Below are 24,423 nucleotides of genomic sequence, written 5' to 3'. Positions count from 1 at the left end.
TCTGAAGATTTTTTTAAAAATTTTTTTTGCATTATCCCCATAGAGAATAATGGGGATGAGGATGCCCCAACTGCCCCCCGGGGGTGCCTGGGCACCAAAGTGGGTTTGGAGGCAAGTCAGGTATGGCCCAAACTCCCCCTCGGGAGCCCCAAGCCAGTGGGGTTCATGGTTGGTTTTTTAAAATACTTTCAAGAAGATTTTAGCCTGTTTCATTGCAATGAATTGGAATTGTGCCTCCATTCAGAAAAAGAACAGCTTGTGACCTTAATTATACACTGTGTAGAACCTTTTAGGACCGGTATGAGTTGGGTTTGAATTTGAACTGAACCAAGTGGGGTTCAAGCAAAACCAAAACCAAATCTACTCACCTACCTTCAAACTCAAACTTGGGTTTGAAATTGAACCAAACAAGTAAGCTGATTTTGTGCACACCCCTACTGGGGGCAGCGGGCCAAGAGGCAAATTTAAGGTAAATTAAAAGGTGCTTACCAGTGGTACTGCTGCACCTGCAAGCTGCCTTGAGCAGCAGCGCTCTGCCCAGCACCTGGCCTCTGCACATGTGTGTAGGCCATATGCATGGTCAGCAACACCATTTGGGTGCTCGAGGCAGCTTGCAGGTGTGGCAGAACCTCTGGTAATAAAGGTGCATCTCACCGCATGACCAGCACTGCCCTCACTGGCCTCCACTGGGTCATAGGGACCCAGTTTCTTTAAGCACAAGGCAAAAATAGAATTATTTTCAGCTATCCATGTTTCTTGAGTGGCCAGAAATGACTTTTCTGCTGCCATTTTGAGGGGCTGAGCCATTCTGTGGCTCTTTCTTGCCAAAACAAAACCCCTAAAAAGGGAACAGAAATAAGAGGATTTGGAGGTCCGGGGGCATTGCTAGAGAGCTGAAGAGCAAGGTACTGTGCCCTTTGTGTTTTTTTCTTGCGTTTCTTTGCGTTTTTTTCTTTGCGTTATTTTCTTGCGTTTTTCTGCCCTTTGCGTTTTCTTGTGATTTTCAATACACTTCACTGTGATTAGGATTCTAACTCCCCAATCCCCATAGGGTTAAGGTTTCTTTATTCACGATTTTATCAGCAGAAACTGTCAGGAATGGAACCCTCATGAATAATGAGGGTCACTTGTAGAGAATTACAAGGAGATGGAATTCCAGTAATCATATCCCAAAATGTCACATGCTTTCCAGTGGTTTGTCAGTATAATCTAAAGCAGTAGTTAAAGCTGCATGGTTTTTATCAATGACAATATGGGATCATTATATTTGGAACTGCACATCCAAAGAGAATACTGCTTTTTATATATTAGAAAGCTCTCTTAAGTATTATAAATAGTAATAAAAGCCAGCCATTGCCTTAAGATGTGATTCCCCTCCTCAAGCGTTTAGAACTAGCAAGAATTTGATTCAAAGCTAATTGATACAGTATTGTCTTCTATAGTCCCATTAAAGAACTAAATGGCCAATGTGGGTGAAAATACTTCCACAACCAGAGTGAGTCTAAGACTGGGCTATTCTGACTTAAAATATATGTAAAAATGAGTAATGGATGAATATGAATGACATTTCCATGAAATCCCAGGATTTTTCACCCACCACCCTTTCCCCATCTGGATGTTTTTGCTGCATTGATATTCATAGTCACATTACTTGTATACTGCTTATTTGCATGCTGGAGTGTGTGCACAAATGGACTTTAAGTATACCAATCTGAGGGTAATTTCGGCTCTCCAAAAGAAATCTCAGGATCCAAAAGAATTCTTGGCATTCTCTAAATTTCAGAACTCAGCTAGAGAAAAATGTCTTATGATTAGGTACAGCCTTTTTTCTGACAAACGAGGTAGCATATAGCACAAGAAGTTAAACTGAAGGGTACCAAATGCAAATTTGTAAGGCCTCCGGAAACAGATGGCAACAATGGAAGTCTGTGACTATACGTAAAAAGACACAAAGGAAGAGAAGAGAAGAGAGCAACAGCATCGTCATGACAATTTATTTCCTACCTCGCATCATGGATTTGTATTTAGTGGCCTTTCTTTTGACAGCAACACAATGATCAGAACCCAATCTAACAAATATAACTAATGGTATATAATGCTTTCCTCATGTCTTAAAAGCATGACACACCAATTCTTAACATATTTACTTGGGAAGTAAGTCCCACTTATTTCAGTGGAATCTTGCTTCAGCCAAGTGGCTTTGAAGAGACATAGAGCCTAATGTGGATAATAAGACACTTAAGAGTGGATTTCCATGAGACTTCCTAGATTTCTAAGATAGTATAGATTCCTAGAGATTCTCTAGAACTGTATATTTTAGCTTTCTCACTTTTCTTAGCATTTTAAATTTACAAGATATTGATTTAGCAGAAATTTAACATCAAATACAATGGCGTTCCTTCCGACAAGACCAGGGATATAGGGTGGCAATGGGCGATGAGAGGTCTTCACGCCAGGTACTAACATGTGGTGTCCCCCAGGGGGCTATTCTCTCGCCCTTGCTGTTCAATATTTATATGCAGCCGTTAGCAAAGCTGGTGAGGAGTGTTGGGCTAGGATGCTACCAATATGCGGATGACACTCTGCTTTTTCTGCTGATGGACGGCAGGGCTGAGGACACTATAGACCAGCTGACCAGGTGTTTGGAGGCGGTCGCAGACTGGCTGAGGCAAAGTCGTCTACGGCTTAATCCATCTACGGCCATCTTATTTGTTATTTCTCTTTGTAAACTGCCCTGAGCCATTTTTGGAAGGGCGGTATAGAAATCTAATTATTATTATTATTATTATTATTAATCCAGATAAGACTGGAGTTCTGTGGCTGGGCCCGAAGAGGTTGGGGGGAGTTTTCAATTACCGACCCTTGATAGTGCTTGTCTGATATCTCAGCCTACTGTGGGCCTGGGCATGATTCTTGATGCCTCTTTGAATATGGAGGCTCAGATCATGGAGGTTGCTTGAAAGGCCTTTTTTCAGTTACACCAAATATGGCGGCTGGCTCCCTATCTGTCCCCTCCAGATTTGGCCACTGTGATCCATGCGGCAGTCACTTTCAGGTTTTAGATTATTGCAATTCGCTTTATGTGGGGCTGCCACTGTGCCTAACTCAGAGATTGCAACTGGTGCAGAATGCAGCAGCCAAGGTCATTACGAAGGTGCCTTGGCGAGCACATGTGACACGTTTGCTTGTCCAGTTGCACTGGTTGCCAGTTGAGTCCTGGGTTAAGTTTAAGGTATTAACCTTAACATTTAAAGCCCTACACAATATAGGCCCTCCATACCTCCAAGACCGCCTTGTTCGATATGTACCTCTCTGGGTCCTGAGATCAGCCACAAGTAATGCCTTGGGGATCCCAGGCCCTAGGGATATTAAACTGCAATCAACGAGAGCCAGAGCCTTCTCAGTGGTGGCACCGACTCTATGGAACGGTCTCCCGGATAATATCAGAGCTCTCCATGATCTGTTGGCCTTTCGTAAGGGATTTAAGGCTGAAATGTTCTGCCGAGTGTTCGTGCGCTGAGATAGCTGGTCATAGACTGATCCTGTAATCCATGGTTATTATGTCATGTGGAATGAGTACTGAATGATGTTGTGGTTTATGAGGTTATGTAAGATATATTTTTATGAAATTGGGTTGTATGTTATTGCTTGTAAGCCGCTCTGAGTCCTATGGGAGTAGGGCGACATATAAATCTAACTAACTAAATAAACTTGTTTAAGAATAATCTATATCCTCTATAATAAAACCCTTGGTGTCCGTCCATGGACAGCCAAGCGTGTGTCCGTGCCTCCCTGGGCTGTTCTGGGCATGCGCGAAGCACATGCCCGGAACAGACCGAGGGAGACACGACCGCCGGGACCAGGAGGCCATGTTAGACGAAAACAGCGGGACCGGGAGGACAGAGACATCAGTGGGGGAACCGGGAGGGCTGAGGCGGCAGCGGGGGAACCGGTAGGGCTGTGGCAGCAGCGCGGGAGCCAAGAGAGCAGCGGGGAACCAACAAAAAAGACCAGGGGGGGAAATTGAAAAGACTGGCCCGCGGGAGTGAAAAACCAAAAGCAGCAAGGAGATAAGAGCGGGGAGAAGAGACCGGCATGATGAACATGACGAACAAAAAACAAAGAGAGGCAGGAGCCAAGAAGGGCAGAAGCAACAGAAGTGGAACTAGCCTGAAGCTGTGGAATCAAAGCAAACAAACAAAATAAAAAAAACGGCGAAGGCAGAGGCGGAAGCGGCGGGACCAGCCCTGCCTGTAAAACAAATAAGAAGCGTAGACTGGGGAGAGGCGGGGATTTTCACCACTCTCATGTTCACTCTCTCTCTCTCTCACACACACACAAAGTTAACATTAAGCACTACACCCCCCTCCCGCCCAGTCTCCCGAAAACCAACAAAGCCAAACCAAAAAAAACAAACCCATGCACATTCAAATGGCAGAGGGGGCGAGTCCAGCCCAGGTGCAACTACCCCAGAAACAGCAAAAGCGGCGGGAGAAAATACACCGCTGAATTCACAATCCCCCCCCAGGCCCAATTATAAGCCCCCACCCCCCTCCCAACGGCCAAGGGCAGGAAAACAACCGACATGATTGGAGCATGCGCACCACAAACGATATATACAACGGCCGCCACAAGATCAACAGCACACTGGAGCAGCCGCACAGAAACTCTATCTCCACAGTGCCTTCTCAGTCGGGGGAACAGGCGGGAGAAAAAGCCCGCTGTGGGAAACCCAGAATCCACTCAAAAATCCCGGAATGCCAGTGCGAGAGGCGGTGCGCACACTCCTCTGCTGTTCAAGGGAGGAGGAGACAGGGAAAATGCTTTTCCACTGAAGAGGGGGAGGCGGCACTCTTTAATCCTTTCCTGGCAGTTCGCCAACACCTCACTCTGTTGTGCCTGCCGACCAACAAAGGGCAAGAGCCTGTTTGCGGGTGGCGTGCATATGAGCATTAACTAAGAAGCAGCGCAGCCAACAACTGTGACTGTGGGGAGTGGCGGGCCGGGAGCTGATTGAGCTGCAGGCAGCGCCTTCCACCCGGGCTGTGTATTGGCGCGGGGAAGCCCTGGCAGGTGCTGTGACAGGGCAGAGGAGGGAGGAGGCGATCTGACTAGCTGGGGGTGGGGGTTTCCCGACCTCGCGAGCGCGCTGCACGAGCGAGCTAGCTCCTCTTCAGGAGCTCACATTTATGCTTTTTCCGAAAAATTCCGAGCGGCGCTCCACTTCCTCCCGTCCTGTCTTCGGCTGCGCCAGCGAAGTGGGTCCGCCCTGGCTATCGAGCGAGATGCAGCTCAGTACTGCTGGGAGCTGACCAACCTTGGTAAATCCCCATTCACAAAGAGTGTGGTGTATAAAGAAATACTATGAGGGGTGGTGGTGGGGGGAACCAAAAAAAGAATAAAATGAGTAAATTAAGTTAAAAACGGAGTTGAACAAAAAAATAAAATAATTTAAACAAAAAAATATGCTCTACAATTAGCCTCATAAGTATTTAAAAACTAAATAAGGGAGATGGCAGATCAAAAGAAAGTGGGACAGAGGGAAGAGGGAAAAAGAAGAGACAGAGGGACAAGGGGGAGAAGAAATGAAAGAAGAGAGTACGGGAGAGGGAAGGGTAGAATAAAAAAGGGTGGGGAGGGAGAAAGAAAAACGGATACAAAAATAAGGGTCAAAAGACAGGAAGAGCGAGCAAAGGAGAACAATCAGAAAAAATACCCCACTCCACACCAGAAAAGACACTGGCCCAGCGATAAGGAAGAGGGCACAGGGCAGCCAGAGGAGGGAGGGAGGGAAATTATGAAACAAAGAAATAAGAAAGGAAGGAAAAAGAAAGAAAAAAGAAGGAAGGAAGAAGGACAGAAAACAGACAGAAAAAAGGGAAGAACAGCCAACCGCAAAGAGCGATCCCGTTAAAGAAAGAAAAGAGGAAAAGAGAAATAAGAAAGAACGATGGGAGTGAGAAGAGGTGGAAGAAAGGAAGAAAAGGAGAGAGAGAGAGAGAGGTAGAAAGAAGAAAGGAAGGAAAGGAAATAGAGGAAAAGGAAGGAGTGCAAGAGAGAAAGAGAAAAATAAAAAAGGAGAGGATGGCGAAAGAAAGAGGTAGAAGCAATAAAGGAGACAACAAAAACAAAAAACAAAAAAGGTTCTAGCGCCCGTTATTTTAACGGGCTTAAAAATACTAGTATATACATATTTATCTAAGGCATACCCATCGCTAATCCCATGTGTGGCAGCTCTCGTGAGAGTTTGTGAGTGAGCTGCTGGCAAGGGGAGAGGAAAGTGCTGGCACTGGGGGACAGGCTTGAGGGTGAGCCAGGAAACAAAAAGGCGGCATGAGGGGGAGAAAATGGCAGTGTGGGTGAGCGGGCAGGTAGCCAGGGGAAGGAAATGGTGGCAGTGGGCAGGCGGGGAAAGAAAACAGCGGGGGTGGGTGGGTGGGCAGGGAGAGAAAATGGTGGCGTGGTGGTGGGCGGGGTGGGGGAGAACTAGAGGCACAGATGCTCTGCGCCCGGCCCAGCTAGTATATTTTCTTTCTCCTAATGGTTTTCACAGTTTACTAGTTCAAGGATTTTATTAACAGCTGGTACCACAAATGTGAAGCTATAAAATGAAGTTGGTTTTATCTAATCACATATATGATTCCTTCTGGTGATCTTGAAAAGAACAAAAAAATTGTTTTCTCCAAGTGTGTTAGCACATACCATCTTCTTATTGAGTATATTGGCTGACATGTCCTGCAGGCCTATAAGGTAGAGTAAGAGCTCCGTCCTTGCAAAAATTTTACTGAATGGAGTGCAAAGTTTGCCTTGTAGCTGCACTGCACAGAGAGGGGAAAGTGATTTTTGCTTCCCTCCCTTTCCCTTTTTGCATGTAGGAATATGTCCATGAGGGCTGCACACTCATCATGGACATATTCCTGGATGCAAAAATAGCTTTTTCAGGTAGGGGAGAGAAGGGAAACTGGCTTTCCCCTCCAGACAAGCTGCAGCAGAGAGGTACAACTTGCATTCAGATGCTTCCAAGGCCAAAGCTGTTACTTTGCCCTTGGAAGCCTTGGGGCCATGTCAGTCATTGTGCCTGAAATAGGTTATTTCAGGGTCATCCAGAGTGAAGTCTATTGGAATACACAACTGGTTAGCTGTGACCTACTGTTTTCATTTCAAAAAATTTTCCTTGCATTGATTAAAAAGGGAAGGTGAACTGGACACATCTGTTGGCCACACATGTCAACACAACAGGCCATGCCACTGGTAGCTGTGCTCTTGATTTTCATGAGAAAAGGGCAGTACCTGATTATTTGGGGCCTGCTGGTCCTGTGGTGTATCCAGGTACTACCCCTTGGTCTTGCAAGCCAAATATGTGGCCACTGGGGACTGTAGCCAATGGATTTGGTACAACTCCCCACTTCCCACATTTACTTAAATGTGGCGAAAGGTTTCTGAAAAGATGTCTTATGTACTTTCCCCCTATAGGATAGTTCTAATAGGCACACCTAAGGAATGGACTGAATACCATGGTTCTCATAAAACTGCTCTCAAGCTATTTGAATTGGGATGGAAGCTGCTAATGGCTTCAATGGTAGCTTGCCTCCTGGGGGGAGTAGTAGCTTCAGGGGACACCTTTCACCATGAACCTGGTGGGTGGGGAAAAGGTTGACCTCCACATGATAGTCCTGATCATTTGCAACTACTATTTTAGGAAGGATTAATGTTATTAATGTCAAGTTGCAGTTTGGCCCTTTGCTACTAGACTCTATAGTTTCAAGATGAAATGCAGCACCACTATACTCAATTCTTTGTCTGAGGTGGGGATGTGCTACTAGAACTTGCCAACAAACCATGGCTGGTAGGGGAAGTGTTGGCCTATCATGTTCCACCTATTATTGACCTCAGTCAATACTAGCTGCCGACTAGGGGAATAAGCCAAGAGGGCCATGACAACAGAACACTGTGGGTATGATTTAATAAACCAGTATGAATCTCTGCTGGGACTATATTGGGCAGAAGCAATGTAGGAAGATGCTGAAAGGCATAATCTCATACCGCACAGGAGGAGGCAATGATATACCCCTTCTGTATTCTACCAAAGAAAACCAAAGGGCTCTGTAGGTGCCAGGAGTTGAAATCGACTTGACGGCACACTTTACCTTTAAGCATTCTATGTACTGATTGCAATGGGAGAAGTGAGCATATGATAAATCTTTCTCATTTACAAGTTCTCAGCCTTGGGTGAATTGTGTCCTTTATGAATAGCCAATATTTTGCCTAAGGTAGCTGAAACCTAAAATTTGCCTTGCACACAGCCTGTTTTAATTGAAAAGAGAGGAAAAATGTATGATGCTTTTTGACCTCAATTATTTTTGGCATTACTTTTGAAAAGATTTTTTAAAAGGCAGTATATTCCATCTCTGTTTAAATAATTGTAGAATGACATGGAAACATGCATATGAAACCATCTAGTCCAAATTTCAGAACTCTTAGAGGGAACAGCAAGAAGAGAGTACAGCTCATGTCAGTCCTCAGTGTCCCTTCTGGCTGTATTCAAAACTAGCATTAATAGACTCTGAAGGGAGGCTCACCCAGACGTTTTCAGCTTGAGGGAGGTAATCCTTGATGTGGGTATTTTGAGGATAAAGGAAAGCAAATAAAATAAAATAAAATAAATCTCATGAAGAGGGAACCAAATGGGTTCAAGTCCTTGAGAGGCCATGAATTTTTAGATAATTAGATAGCAAGTCCACTTCTTTAATGGAAAGAAAAAGTGAAATAATACCTGCAAGTTGCTGAAACATTGCATCAGTGCTCTTCTGTATCAATGTTGTATGCAGTATAAATATATTTTATTCACTATTCTACCTCACAAACATAATGGAGAATTTTCAAAAAAGTAGGAACAATTCTCCAGAATAGTTGGAAAGTTGGGATAATGTGAGTGAATGAGTAACAGAGTGGATTCTGTTACGACGTGTAGATGCAGTCTAATGTGAATCAGTGCCAAGGGTAAGAATACTTGACAATAATTTGACTACATTGCCAATGTAAATATAATGGGTTTGAGTTCTTTTGACTCTGTTGTCAAAAAAATAGCCAAAGAAACCCTGTTTGGAGTTTAATGAAAAGGACGAAGAGTCCCTTAAAGACCTTCAAGTTAAAAATAGCAAAGTTTTAAACCAAACAGTATTTTTTTCTGCTTTCTCCTCTGTAATCCATTTTTTAAAGCTGCATTCCTTTCAACCACTAGAAGCAGAGCCAGGTCACATGAGGAAGAAAATCAAGACTGGATGATTTCCTAAAACTGTCTATCTATCTATCTATCTATCTATCTATCTATCTATCTATCTATCTATCTATCTATCTATCTAATGTAGAACGAGGACTGGAAAAGAAGAATTCAGATTTGTGGGTTTAGTGTGTGTTGTGTGTGAGTTGGCAAACAATTCAGAAGCCATCTGTTTTTAAAAAGCAAAACCACTGCTCAGTTCAATTCTCCTTCCCCTTCTTCTCTCTTTGTTGCAAGTGTTTGCCAAGGTTCCATTATAAAAAGCACAGTCTCGGGCATCTGGAGCCCTACATTTATAGTAAACAGTATATGCTATTCATTTGGAACCATGAAACAAGGCAAAAGAAATGACTGCATAGCATATGAAAGAGTGAATGGTATTGGAGAGAAATGCCTTTCCTTTATGCCAGCTAAAGCAGATATAAAGATTGTCAAGCAAGTAATAAGCTCATCTCTGAAGTAAGCCCTCCAGTCTGGAATCCTGAAATATGACAGTGTGAGGCTGGGGGAGGGGAAATAACATACTTTTGTTACAGAGACATTCTACTCATCCCCCCCACCCCTGAGTGTCACCATTTAGCCAGAGGTTATAGAAAATAGCACTTGAAAAACCAGCCACATTTGATGTTTAAACAAAACCTTTTTGATGACTGTCCCCTTCATCTGCTAAGGCTACCATTTAGTGATCACCAGTTTACTTGCAAAGTTATTTGTCTTCCAATATTAATCCTTTCTCTCTCTCCTTTTAAATGTCTGCATTGTGAAGATACAGTACATTTTTTTAAAAAAAATATTCTTTCTTGTGAGACAGAACGGTACCCTCAGCATAAATGCCAGAAGAGTAAGAGGGCATTAGATTTTAAAAGTCTTCTGGGTAACTGGGGCTTAAATGGTATTCACCATAGCCAGAGGTGCACCTAGGTAATTTTGGAACCTGGACCTAAAGGCCTTTGGGGGTTCCCCCACTGCAAGTTAAGCATCTGTTTTTAACACGTAGGCTCCAGGCTTGGACTGGCACACAGGGCAAGAGGGCATATTCCTGGTATTCCCCATCCACGAGGTGCCCCTGCGCCCCGCTGCACTTGGCAGCAGTGAATACTCCCATCCTTAATTACCCATTCTGCTCAAAACCTGGCATCCTTCCTACATAAATTCCACTGCCCTCTCAGTGTCCCCAGTCCAGCTCTGCTAGGCTCTTGAGGGCACAAACCGCACCACCACCCAGGACAGACTAAAGAGGATTTCGGGGGCCCCAGGGGGTATGGAGGCCCTGGACTTCAACCCTGAAGTCCAGAGGTAAGAGTGCCTCTGACCATAGCCAATGAATATGAGGCATGGAAGTCCAATAGGAGATCTACTGTGGTGTTGTAGTCAGTGCACTGGTAATTGACAAGGAAGACCTGGATTTCGATCCTGATCAGCCATTCTTTGGGCTTCTTGGTTCAGACACTTTTTCTCAGTCTGACTTACTGAGAAATTCTCATGAAATGATTCTTGAGAACCTAAATTGAGATAACCCCATTGTATGAATAAAGAGGAGGATATAAACACATGTTTGCTTGTGTGTTAGTAGCTCTTTCAAACAGAGGCTTATTGAGTTCTTCCACCTTAATTATGGATATACAGCATAGATGCGAAATAAATCTTGATAATTCTAAGTATATGATCATCTCTGTGAAAGTAATTAAGATGGTAGCATTCAAGCCAACCTGCTGTCAAAGATTCAGAGAACTCACTGGGCCAGTACAGCTGTTTCATCCACTGGTCACATGCCACATGATCAGGAAACAAACATTTCATTTATATTGTATGTATGTATGTATGTATGAGAACTTGCGTCTTGGGCAGTATATGTGCCCAAATGTGTTAAATAAATAAATAAAATACTAATATTTAACATATTTTTATGCCACCCCATATGCAAGTCCCTGGATGATTCACAATCTAAAATTCACTTCACAAGTGCAGATGTCCTTCCGCCTTCCCAGCATGCCAGGGCACAGGCTGACATAATGCACAGCACTCAACCCATCAAAGAAAAACATACATATGTGGCTTGCAAACCAGCCAAGAGCCTGTTGTTGCTGCTAGTAGAGGTGGGGGGCAGTTTGGATAAGCTGTACCCCCACAAGATTAAACAATCATAAGAACTAATCTGCCTACTTTCCTTTCATTATAATATTCATTAATATTTACCTTCCTCACAAGTTAACCCACTTCAAACATAAATGTTCACATGTCCGCCATCTTGAACAGGGGTGGATGACATCATCACACACCACACCATGAGGGCATCCCTATGTGTCCCTACAGCTGTAGCAAATTTGGTTCAAACCGGTTAGGCGGTGCACAAGTTAGCCCACTTGTGCCTCAAACATTTATGCATCTGCCATCTTGAATGGGGGTGGATGACATAACAACATATTATGCTGTTGAGGTGTCCCTCCCTATGTGTCCCTTCAACTGTATCCAGTTTGGTTCATATCGGTCCAGGCATTGTGAAGGTTGATGGGGGGAGCGGGGAGACACAGACACATAGGCTTACTTATAAAGTAGGCTAGAAACAGTGGCTGGCATACTGCACAGTACACTGCCAATTGAGGAGGGGCATGCAAGAGATCATCCTCACTGCTAGCAAAGGCAGGGGAGGCTCTGTGCACATTCAACTGTGCGTAATTGCTGCTGCACCTCAACTGTCATTGGGAATAATGACAGTGTACATTGTGCAGTATGTCAGCCATTGTTTTTTAATCATGTGGGGATGCAGTTTATTCGACCTGCTCCTCTGCATACAGTGCATCTACTACTTCAAAATGGTGTTTTAATGCAGGGGTTTCAAACTTTGAGTCCCCAGATACTATTATTAATGTTGTGAGCCGCGCCAAGCAGTAGTATACTGGAGGGGCATGTTATATATATTTTTTAAATTAAAAAAAAATACTACAGGGCTACCCACTGTAGATCAGCTGCAGTGGCACAGCAGGGAAGCAGCTTGCCTAGGGAGCAAGAGGCTGTTAGTTCGAATCCCTGTCAGTGTGCACAAAACTGGGTTGCCAGGTTCTGTTTGAGTCTGGAACAGGACTGGGCCTGTTCAGATTTGTGCACCTCGAACCCGCCCCCCCACAAGGTTTGGGTCAGGTTCGATGGGTTCGCAAATTAAATCATCATCATCATCATCATCACCCCCAGTGATGCACTACCTTGGCGTGGTTGTGGGGTTTGTGTGCTCTGAGGAAGGTGAGAGCTATGCCAGAGGTCCAACCATACTGGACAGGTCTCACCAGAGGAGCCAGACAAAGAGTGCCTCTCCCATCAACAATAGGGTGAAACGTAACTTTAATAAATCTATACCGGATCGGTCGTCGCCCGGGTCAACAAGGACCACACCAGGTGCTATAGTCCCTGGACATCTGGTGGCAAGTGGGCAACAGGACTCAGGATCTTCAGTTGAGCAACCAGGGCTGGAGACTGCAAGGTTACTGGAAGAAACGTCGCTTAACCAAAAAATATATACAAAAAATGCCAACAAGGAAATAATGATCTGCTATTACAAGTCTAGTTCAACTAGAAGAGGTTATTTAAAAAGAATGTACCAAATTTGGAAAGAGAAGCATCCAGATACAGAAATCACAGAACAAAGGTTAGCAGACCAGAGAGGATTCATAATAAGAAATAAAGTATTCACAGGAGTTGAGCTAGAAGAACTGCAAAGAGCAACACAGGCTCAAGATATGGAAGAAGAATTACCACCAATTGAAGAAGTTGCTCAGGCGCAGGTGGAGGAGGTGTTGGAAATCGAGGATGCCACTGTTGCTGAACTGTTTCAAAATCAAAACCAGGCAACCTCCCCTTTGCCTTCACCTCAAAAACCCAAATGCCGTTTAACAGAAAAGCAACAAGAACTAAAGCAAAAAATAACTGAGCACATGAACCAAACAACCACCGGGGTTTGACTTCCAACTCTAAAAACAGTTGCCAAAAAACAACTTGCTCAGGCATTAAAAGATGTCAATGCCGCACTTGGAGAAATAACAACCAATAATTTGCAAGAAACAAACCAACTAATGTACAGTGCAGCAACAATAACAACACAAGAGCTCGGATATAAGATCAGTGGACCTGTAAAAAAAGAAAGCAGTACATCACCTAAATGGAATATTCGATTAGAAAATAAAATCTCCAGGCTAAGATCAGATGCTAGTAAATTGAAAGATATGAAAGACAAGAAGCTGAAGAATGAAAACACCAAACAGTATCTGATCCAAAAATACCACCTAGATTCAAGGAAAATTAGAGAAGTCCTGGAAATAATAAAGCAGCAAATAACAGCAGTATCAAAGAAGATTAGCAGATATGAAGCCAGAATTACAAACACAGGAAGAATCTCCAATTCCAGTAGAATCAGAGATGTTTCTACCAAAGCATAGAAGGAGAAACTGCAAGAAACCTAGAAAAACCAAATAAAGAAGAAACAGTGCAATTCTGGGGGAAATTATGGGACAATCCAATAGATTTTAATAAAAAAGCAGGCTGAATGAAAGAGGTCAAAAAATGTAACCAACCAATGCAAGATCTAATAATAACACCAGAATTAATAAGTGAAAGAGCAAAGAAAATTAAAAATTGGACTGCGCCAGGCGATGATGAACTGCATGGCTTTTGGCTTAAACACCTAACAAGCCTTCATAAACAACTATCAAAACAGTTCAATCACATTTTGCAAGGAGGTGATATTGAACAATGGCTAACAACTGGGAAAACTCATTGTAAGACCAGGAAAATAATGACCATCAATCATGATCTGCACCCCCGCAGTGATGTAGATAGGCTATACCTCCCTCGCAGCTCAGGTGGAAGAGGAATGCTGCAAGTCCATCAAACAGTAGAGGAGGAGAAAAGAGGCCTTGAAGAATATATTGAGGACAGTGAAGAAGATGCACTTCAAATGGTCAATAACGCGAAACTATTCAAAACCAATGAAACAAAGCAGGCATACAAGAAAGAACAAGTCAAGAACCGAGCAGAAAATGGAAAAATAAGCCCCTGCATGGTCAATATTTGCACAATATAAGTGGAAAATCAGACATTACCAAGACCTGGCAATGGCTTAAGAATGGTTACTTGAAGAAAGAAACAGAGGGTTTAATACTGGCTGCACAGGTACAGGCACTAAGAACAAATGCAATAAGAGCAAAAGTCGAAAAATCCACCACAAACAGCAAGTGCCGCCTTAGTAAAGTAGCAGATGAAACAGTGGACCACTTAATCAGCTGTTGTAAAAAGATCGCACAGACTGACTACAAACAAAGGCATGACAAGGTAGCAGGGATGATACACTGGAACATCTGCAAAAAATACAAGCTACCTCTAGCCAAAAATTGGTGGGACTATAAAATTGAAAAAGTTGAAGAAAATGAAGATGTAAAAATATTATGGGACTTCCGACTACAAGCAGACAAACATCTGCCACACAATACACCAGATATAACTGTGGTTGAGAAGAAAGAAAAACAAGTTAAAATAATCGACATAGCAATACCAGGGGATAGCAGAATAGAAGAAAAAGAAATAGAAAAAATCACCAAATACAAAGATCTAAAAATTGAAATTGAAAGGCTGTGGCAGAAAAAGACCAAACTAATCCCAGTGGTAATTGGCGCCCTGGGTGCAGTTCCAAAAGACCTTGAAGAGCACCTCAATACCATAGGGGCCACAGAAATCACCATCAGCCAATTACAAAAAGCCGCTTTACTGGGAACAGCCTATATTCTGCGACAATATCTATAACAATTGACAATAAAATTCTGGCATCCCAGGTCCTTGGAAAGGACTCAATGTCTGGATAAAACAAACCAGTCAATGACAATGAGACTGTGTAAACAAGAAATAATAATAACAATAATCAGAAATAGAACTCCCCATTGTCACTCCGGAGGCTTCTCTGAGGTGACCTGGCCACACAAAGGGCCATTGGGAATGTGCGGTGGCCTCCAAAATGACCACCGCCATGGAGGCAAGGCCCAGAACAGGTTGAAGACCACCCGAACCAGGTGATTTCAAAAATAATGGAGGCTGGCAGGGGAGGGAAAACTTCTGGAGACCCCCCCTGGCCTCGGAGAAGCCCCCAGAGTGGTGGCAGTTTATACACACACACACACACAACTTCTGAACCCCCGAACAGGCTGGGGGCTGGGTGGTGGTGGTTAGGCTTGATATTGAACTGAATGGGGGAGTGGGTTCAGTCCAATAGTCCAAAGTGGTTTGATGTCAAACAGGTTCGTTTCCATACCTGTTCGCATACCCCTACATCTGTGGACCCAAAATTGGGCAGCCGTGGTTTAAACCACCACTTTAAAGGAGTATTTGCTGGGCATGCTTTTTAATGCTCTCTCTTTGGTTATATCTGGTAGGTTCTTTAGTTTTTAGTTTTTATAATTCTCAGTTTTTAGCTTTTAAAATAACTTTTAATTTTGAAACTCAGTTCTGATTGAAGTTTACTAGAGAAGTGGGGTATAAATATCTTAAATAAGTAAATAAATAGGCAAATAAGCAAGCAAGCAAGCAAATAAATAAATAAAATATGCCTAAGGAAACCAAAGGGCTATGTGAGCGACAGGAGTTGGAATTGACTTGATGGCACACTTTACCTTTACCTTAACCCTTCCTCAAGGGCAAGAAATCTCTATATGTCCCTTTGCCTCCCAGTGAGTATGCAACTACTGTGTGTGTGTGTGTGTGTGTGTGTGTAGCGTGGCATGATTTCTGTGTGTACCCACTGGTGTGATGTGCATGCCTTTGCTGACCCTGGATGCTGCCACACATCTCTAGTCTCACAGCTTCTGGTTTACTGTTTAGGACTGGTGGCCCTAACCCTAAGCTGTCTTTCTAGTATCCCAAGAAGTCTCACAGATTTGGCTCTTTCCATGCAACTTCAATTTCTTGGGCTCCCTAGAAGTGGATAAGTGTGAGATTCAGAATCATGTTTCTGAACTGCTGGGATCCTTTGCCATCTCCATAACCCCTAAGAACAGCCTATCTCCCTCCTGAGAAGGGCAACAACAACCTTAAAAGTAGCATCCACCAGCTATGCAGAAACTTAGGACATGTATATTGACTTTAACCTTTTCACTTGACCTATCATCCCCCATCTCTCTCCTCCATCCCTCTATGCTAGGATCCCCTCTAGCTTCCATTAGTTAGAAACTCGATGCTCCACTTAAGGACCAGCATCTTGTAGTTAGCCAGTTCTGACTGGTTCCCTGAGAGGTTGCCAACTACCACTTTAATCTTGTGTGCTTCTGTTCTTTAATAAACATAATCATTGTTTTTCAAGAAACTTTTGATTCTGTTGCTCCATTTTGAGTCCTTTAACTCTGAACCTGTCTTGCTCCCAGATCAGCTTTCCAGCTACCCTACAAAACAACATTGCTGTTTGCACTCAATTCAAACTAATTCCCCCACATAAGTCAAAAGCATAATCATAGAGGATGATGGCAACCACACATCTGAGCAAATGTAGTAACAACATGAGGCAATTCTCACGATCAGTGGAAAGCGGGCTAAGGGAGCTTAGACCGCTTTCTACGGACCGTGGGAACCACCGGGCTCGCAGGCAAGCCCAGTTTCCCCAAAGCGGGTAATCCGCTTAAATACCCCTCCCCTTAGCCCAGGTTAGCAGAGCGAGTACTCTGCTAACCCAGGTTTGCCGATCGTGTATTGCCGCAGCGTCGCGGCAGCACATGAGGAGACCCCTGTTGGGAGGTTGCAAGGGGCCTCCTGGGCTTGGGGGTCTCTCCAGCATACCCCATGTGCTCACACAGCGCATCCTGGAACTTCTGGGGGCTGTGTGGCCCCTGATCTCCGCAGCCCCCATCGGCTCCATGATGGGGGCTCTGTCGTGTGGGTGGCTAATCCAGCTGCCCAGGGCTGCAGCCTTAATTGGCTGCAGGGAGAGCAGGCTAAGCCCGCTCTCCCCACAAACCGCCTTACAGCAGGTCTCACTGATCATGAGACTCGCCTCCACTTGTGGCAGAAAAAAATAGTCTCCAAACGTGCCAAATGAAGAAAGGTTGGTTTGGATAAATTGCCACATTTTTGAGGACTTAGTTGCAAAATGTATTGACTTGACTTGACCACACCCTGGGCAACCTCATGATTTGATTTCTCATTTTTAAATTCTTAATGGTACTCTAACTTTGTCTGATACATCTTATTATACAAAACTGCAAATATAAAATCATTTAAGAGCTGACAATAAAAACAGGAACTGAAGGCTGCCACTGTCATTTTGTCAATTACAACTTTTTAAGAGAAAAAGCCCAGTCAGGAGGTTAGCAATCTGGATGCAATTAAGAAAAGGTCATACATGTCAGAGCTGGAATTTGAAGGCCAAGGATAGCAACCAAGGAGTCAGAGGTGGGGCAACACTAGGATGTGAGAGCCAGAGTGGGAAGTTAAAAAGACATAAGTTCAAGAAACAGAAGAGAGCAGGATGAAAATACAATGCTACTGGGAAAGAAATAAGGAATAGATGGACAAGGGATAGATAGAAAGTAAGTAAATAAATAAATATAGAAACTGAAAGAGAACTGAGGGTAAGGACTGGAAGGGGAATAAAAGATTAAAGGAAATAATAAAAGTTGGACATCATAGCTGTACTATTCAGGTTGCAGATTCTGCATTTCAGTGTCTGTCTCTGCATAACAACTCCTTACCTAAATTGGCCAGTGTGAAGTAGAGCTCTGGAACATGGCCTCCAAAGCTGAAATTGATAGCTATGGTATTCTCATTCTGATCAAGACTGACAGTATCTCAATTCTCTTTAACCCAGGTTACTTTGTTGCTACATTTCCTGAAAGGTGACTGGATTAATACATTCAAAGGGTAACTTAATTATCTCAGAGAAGCTGATTGACAATCCTTACAGCCCTTTTTTTTAGCCTACTTTCCTCACTGAAAGTAGTCTTATGAAATCACTTTGCTCTGTGTGCGTGCCTATGTCTATGTCCATGTCTGTGTTTGACCCTAGCAACTCCACAATGCTTGGACCAATTTGGTACAGTTGTAGTTCCACATAGGTACACCTCAATGGTAAATTTTGTGATGATGACATCCATCCCAGTTAAACATGGTGAACTTTTGAGGTGGAAGTTTATTTATTCACTAAATAAAATAAATTTGAGTTGGAAGTGGGCTAACTTGTGAAATACCTAACCAATTTACACCAAACTTGGTATACAAGTTCAGATTATAGAGGACATTAAGCCTTGAAATTCCATAAATGAATTCCAGAACCCATTTAAAGGGAGCAACTCTGTTTGATCCCCCCCTGCCCCAAACCTTTCAATGCACATTTTAATGGTGTGTTTTATAATGATGTCATTATCTCCTTGCCATCCTCAATCTATGACTGGTGCACACTATTCTTACAGATGAGGCTCTGTTTTATCATACCCTGTACATTGCATATGGGGTTTAACAAACAAACAAACAAAAAAGGACATGAATTTGAAGATGGTAATTATCAATTAAAATTATAGTGTAAGGTAATTAGGCAGATTAGTTCTTACCAGAACTTCTTGTTTCTGTTTGCCATCTCGTCCTGTCTGTTCTGTCTGTAATATCGGACCCACAATGCTTGTTCCATGTTGCCAATATATCTCAGCTATGTATTTCAGAGTGTGTGTTGTCTATTTTCTACCCTGCTCCTTTCTTAGTCTCAGGAAAATTATTCTTGGGAAGTGCAGGCCCTCTTAGTGATTTAAGGGGGTGGCAAAGTCATGCTGCAGCTGCCATCTCCCCCCCACCCCCAATAAAGAAATGCCCCACCATTGCAGCACTGGAGTTGCTACAAGAGTTACTATTTGTTTGTTTGTTTGTTTGCCATATTTGTATAGCACCCACTACTGAAGTATCTCGCCACTCTTGCTATGCCATTTTGAGGTGCTTCAATGTACATCTCAACCTTAGCCACTTAGCCATTTTCTTTCCTTAGCCTTTTTGGATGAGAAATGGTGGGTGCAGGGTGAAATGGCCAGTATTGGGAACATAGGAACATAGGAAGCGGCCATATACCGAATCAGACCATTGGTCTATCTAGCTTGCTCAGTATTGTCTTCACAGACTGACAGCAGCTTAATACTGGCCATTCCTCCCTGCGTCTGATGTTGATGCAGTGGGTACGGCCAGTATCAGGGAAAGGGGCAGCCCTGTCCCTTTCCCGATCCATGCCAGTCGGTGCTTCATTCAAGTGCTGACACTGGGAGGTTCGTTCTCTGATTCAGAGATGCAGAGTACTAGCCCATAGCAAACGCTTGAACGGTGCTGACTGGTGAGGATCAGGAAAGGAGTGCAGCTACCGCTTTCCCCAATACTGACTGACTGAATCCAATGGGGGCAACTGCTCCCCTTTGCACACACCCCCGCCCTGCGGATACCCATGGTATGATCCCAGTTCTACACGAGCAATGCACTATAGAAATACCTAGCAGCCCATATGACTTTTATTAAAAAGTAAATGTTTGTATTGTTACATGGCCTGAGCTTAGGAATCTATGCATCAGCAAAATAGTGTTAACTTTCTGAGTCAGATCAAGGCGGTAAACGGGCACTGTTGCACTACTGTTATGAACAGACTTGTGATACCATGCTAACGACTCAGCACAACTTGGTAACAGCTTAACATTGACTGACTGATTCTATGGAGAGGTATTGTGCAGAACTGTTGAGTGGCACAGAACTGGGGAAAGTGTGAATTTGTGTGTGTGCAGGATATCCGAAGACACTTTAATGTAAGTCATTGGAGCAATGACAACTCTATGCATGCCATATTTGGCAGTTACCATAGGAGGAAGAGAAAGGCCCGAAAGGCAGTCACAGATGCTGCCTATTTATTGCAGCCATTCATACACTGTTTCTCGTGTAAATCTCACAAAGTGGTTTACATAAAAAGCATTGAAGTATTTCAACATTGATAAAAGGTTATACAACAAACTAGTAAAGACAAACAATAGGTGATTTGAAGAGGTATTTTTTCTCATGATGGTTGGTAGCCCTGTGGTGGCAGTTTGGGAAAGGAGGGCTCACCTCAGCTTCAAGGAAAGCTGTACCTCACCAGGCTCTTTTCTCCCCCCCCCCTCAGAGCAAGGGGTTTCTTAGGTATCCCTGTTGTAGTGAGATTGACATGTTGCCAAGGACAGAATATCTTTGGGTGGCTGAGGTGAGGAACAAAATACTGCACTCACCACTGTTGCCCCCACTGCCTGACTCAGTGGAAGCATGAAGAATATTGTTCCTTCTCTTTTATGGCTGTATTTGAAAAGAGGGGATTTGAAAAGAAGAGGATTAGTGCAAGAGGCAGTTGGAGGAGAGAAGACTGGTGGCCTGGAGTGTCTCCTAATCACTCTCTTCTCTTCTCTACCTTTCCTCTTTCATTCTGTCTCCCCTTCTTTTCAAATCCAGGACACTGATGAGAAACAGGGGCATAAGTATAATAGTGCAAGGGGAGACAGTTGTCTGGGGGCCCACTGCCGTGGCCCCCCCCGAGGAAAGTCACATGACTGACTCCCCCTGCTGTGCACCCACCCAGGCTTCCTTCATTTGTATTCATCCTCCGAAATTGATGTGAGTGTTAAGACCTGGAGCTACCAGAACAGCATGTCTTTCTCTTGTACTATTAAATGACTTGCATCGTCCACAATTTACAAAACCTTAAAAATAATAATTGAGGATGATGTTCTGTTGTGGCACATAGGACACACACACACACACACACACACACACACACACACCTCTTTTTGTTACCACTATTCAGCCTCATTTAAGATTTCTTTACTTTATGAGCTGAGCTTCAGTGAGGGGGGCACATTTTAAAATCTTGTCTCTGGGCCCATGCCAACCTTGCTACGCCCCTGATGAGAAGAAAGAGGCAGGTAGCAGTAGCAGGGGAGGTGAGAGATGAACTAGGATCTGGGCAGTGGTGCGAGGTAATGCTGCCCCGTCCCCCGCCCCCCCACTCCCTGATCATCTTCCTCCTGAGGCAACCACTACCTCATTATGAGCTGAGCTCTGTGCTATCATTTCTCTGCATAACAATAAGGGTCAAGAGCTTAAATTCCTAAAATAAACTACAACTAGCACTACTCCATGAGTGGATCATATAAAAATATTGTGCCATGCCATTACTGTCATGCCAGATCAGAGAAGGGAGGGATCATTTCAGTTGTTGTGCTGCATCTTTTTGACAGTGGCTAATAGCAGATTAGCCAGATGTCAGTACAAAAAGAGATCACATCACTGATAGGAAATAAATTGCCCATAAGGGAAAGATTTTTCTAAACCTTCCAGATATGCCCTTGAAGCTGACGATTAATAACCCCTTCCGTTACACTTATGTTTGGTGAAGTCTCTTGATTTATATATAAACATTTCCTTCTTTCTTGAGCCCAACCTTTATGCCATATGTTCCACAGACTTTTTTTAGTCACTCTCTTCTGTTCACCAGTTTTGAATTTTTCTCTTTCATATAAAATAAATTGGGCCACATATTCTTCTGTTCTGAAAGAGTTGGAAGTTTTCAATGAACTCTGAGATGACATTGTTTTCCCGCTGAAGGGAAAATGTATATTATGTGTGATGTGACTTAGTTTCATTACGTGATTATGCATGTGAATAGAGACATGCAGCCAAGTATTTGACCGGTCACATACTATTGAAATAGTATGTGGAATTCAGCTCCCCCCTCATCTCCAGGTTTTTCTGCTCCCCGCTCAATTCCCTTCATCCTTACTCTGTCACCCCCACAAAGCATATCCTGTCCCTAGATCCTGTTTTCATCAGTCTATCAGGCTTCTAAATCTCTGCCTCCTTTTCATTTTCACATACATAGTGGTTTCTTCATTCTTTTGGAAGTCCCAAGACACTCAAGGCAAATAAAAGGTAATTAAGAAGATATGATTCTGCAAGCTTCCAGAACCCTGTGAACCTCCAAGATTCTGAAGGCCTTCTACCCAATGGAAACAGTGTTAGTTTCCCACAATATATGCTGAGAATAGTAGTCCCTGTTTCTGTCACCACCGAAAAAGAAAGCTGTCAAAGCCGTAGAACTTACATGCCCACTGCTGCTACAATCATCTTCCCTAGGCAGGACCAGTCACTTTGTTTTGGAGGAAAAGGAATGGGGAGATAGAGATGGATGCATCTCATTGGAGTCCTTGTGAGTGTCTGGTGTGATTGCTCACAAAAGACTTGAACCTTTGCAGGCACCTTTCAACATTTTGCAAGCAAGCAAAGTGATTGCTTGCAAAGTCTCCAGCTTCTGTGGGCTAGAACAAGCAAAATGTTCATCTCCTTTTCAGATTGAACTCTTGGACAGTAGTTATACTCCTAGACAGGGGTGTTATTAGGGGATGGCCCATGGGGCATGAATTGCTCAGAGCCCAATGAATCTTGTTTTGAATTGCTTAGAGCCCTGAATCTTGTCAGCTAGCTCCCTCCTCCGTTACTTCATCCAGAAAGGAAGTGCAGCAGTGGAGACACCTGCACAGAGCATGGAAGAGAGCTCTTAGTCTCACTTGGTTCTCTGCTGCTTCCACCTTCATAGATGTGTCATATAATATTAGAGACTTTAAAAAACACATATGTAATTATTCTTGGGTGGGGAAAATCATTTAGTTTAATTATTAAAAGCCTGGCTGTGGGACCAGATCCTGGATCTTTTAAGGCAATGCCCCTTCTCCTAGTTGAAGATGTTAGCTTAAAGAATAAGCAGGTGGGGCAGTGGCATTTGCCTGCTCATGCCTCTAGTCACAGTAAGTATCCTAGGTAAGGTAAAGTGTGTCGTCAAGTCGATTTTGACTCCTGGCGCCCACAGAGCTGTGTGGTAGAATACAGGAGGGGTTTACCATTGCCTCCTCCCATGCAGTATGAGATGATGCCTTTCAGCATCTTCCTATATTGCTGCTGCCCAATATAGTACCAGCGGGGATTCGAACTGGCAACCTTCTCTTTGTTAGTCAAGCATTTCCCTGCTGCACCACTTAAGGTAAGGGAATGAGGTTAGAGGGGTGCATGCCATGAAATTCAAAATCTCCCTCTTCCTGTACTCTGTGGTGATGTTTCAGAAGGAAAGGAAGGGGACAGGATATATTTTGCCCTGTCTCATTGCTATATAGCAATAAAATGCTTCAGCCAAACTTGACCCTCTAGCACACAGCAAGGGAGGCATCAAGAGAACAGGAAAGAAAAAAGGTGTCATGTTTCGTTCCCCTGTCCTGAAACTCCCCATCCCATGAAGCCTGACCAGAACTCCAAGGCTCTTGTTCCAGGCTGGTTGAAACTCCAATTCACTCCTCTTAAAGCTGACAATACACCGCAATATTATGTAGCTTGTTATTCCTCTAATAGGTGAAATAATTTGAAAGTGGGAGTGGTGGAAATGATTTGAAAGCAAAACAAGGTCCCTGGAGAATACAGGTTCTACATAATCCAGTGACTCTTTAGGTTTGCAGAAGTCTATAAGTTCACAAATGAAATAGGAAAAAAGGTTGTTTTTTAAACAAACAAAACAAAACAAAAAAGTCATGTGAGCATCCAGGAGCTTGACAGCTTTGAGACAGGAAACTACAAGAGTAGCTAATTTCATTGTCTGGAAAAGGAAATGATGGCTACACACTGAATGCTCTTTAAGATTTCCCTCAAGATTCAAGTGAGAGCTGGTCAAAGAAAACACAGTGGAGAAATATAGGATTAGCATCACTGTGATTGAGCAAAAGTATAAACTAAAACAAAACTGGGAAGGACAAGTGTGGGTAGGACACATTTAAATATGGTTTTAGCTTGGGCTTTTAACTGGTTTACTTTATTATTCTTTTATTTTACATTGTATCTATTTTATCATTGTTGTGAGTTGTTCGAGCAGTATTGTACTGGAGGGTGGGGTATAAATATTTTTATATAAATAAAATAAAATAAATACCCAGGTTTGGGAGCTGTGTGCACTCCCTATATTCAGTTGTGTGGGAGCAAACACCTAAATAGGATGAAGGAGAAATGATTGTGTGGGAGACAGGAGCTAGGCAAGACAGCGCCATCCTACCCAATTTTTATACCCAGTGTTTGACCAAGGTAAGAAGAAAACCTGTCCT

The sequence above is a fragment of the Hemicordylus capensis genome, chromosome 5 (assembly GCF_027244095.1).
Source record: "Hemicordylus capensis ecotype Gifberg chromosome 5, rHemCap1.1.pri, whole genome shotgun sequence".
Classification (NCBI taxonomy): Eukaryota; Metazoa; Chordata; class Lepidosauria; order Squamata; family Cordylidae; genus Hemicordylus; species Hemicordylus capensis.
The sequence above is the reverse complement of the archived record's forward strand: the minus strand, read 5'-3'. Positions refer to the sequence as shown.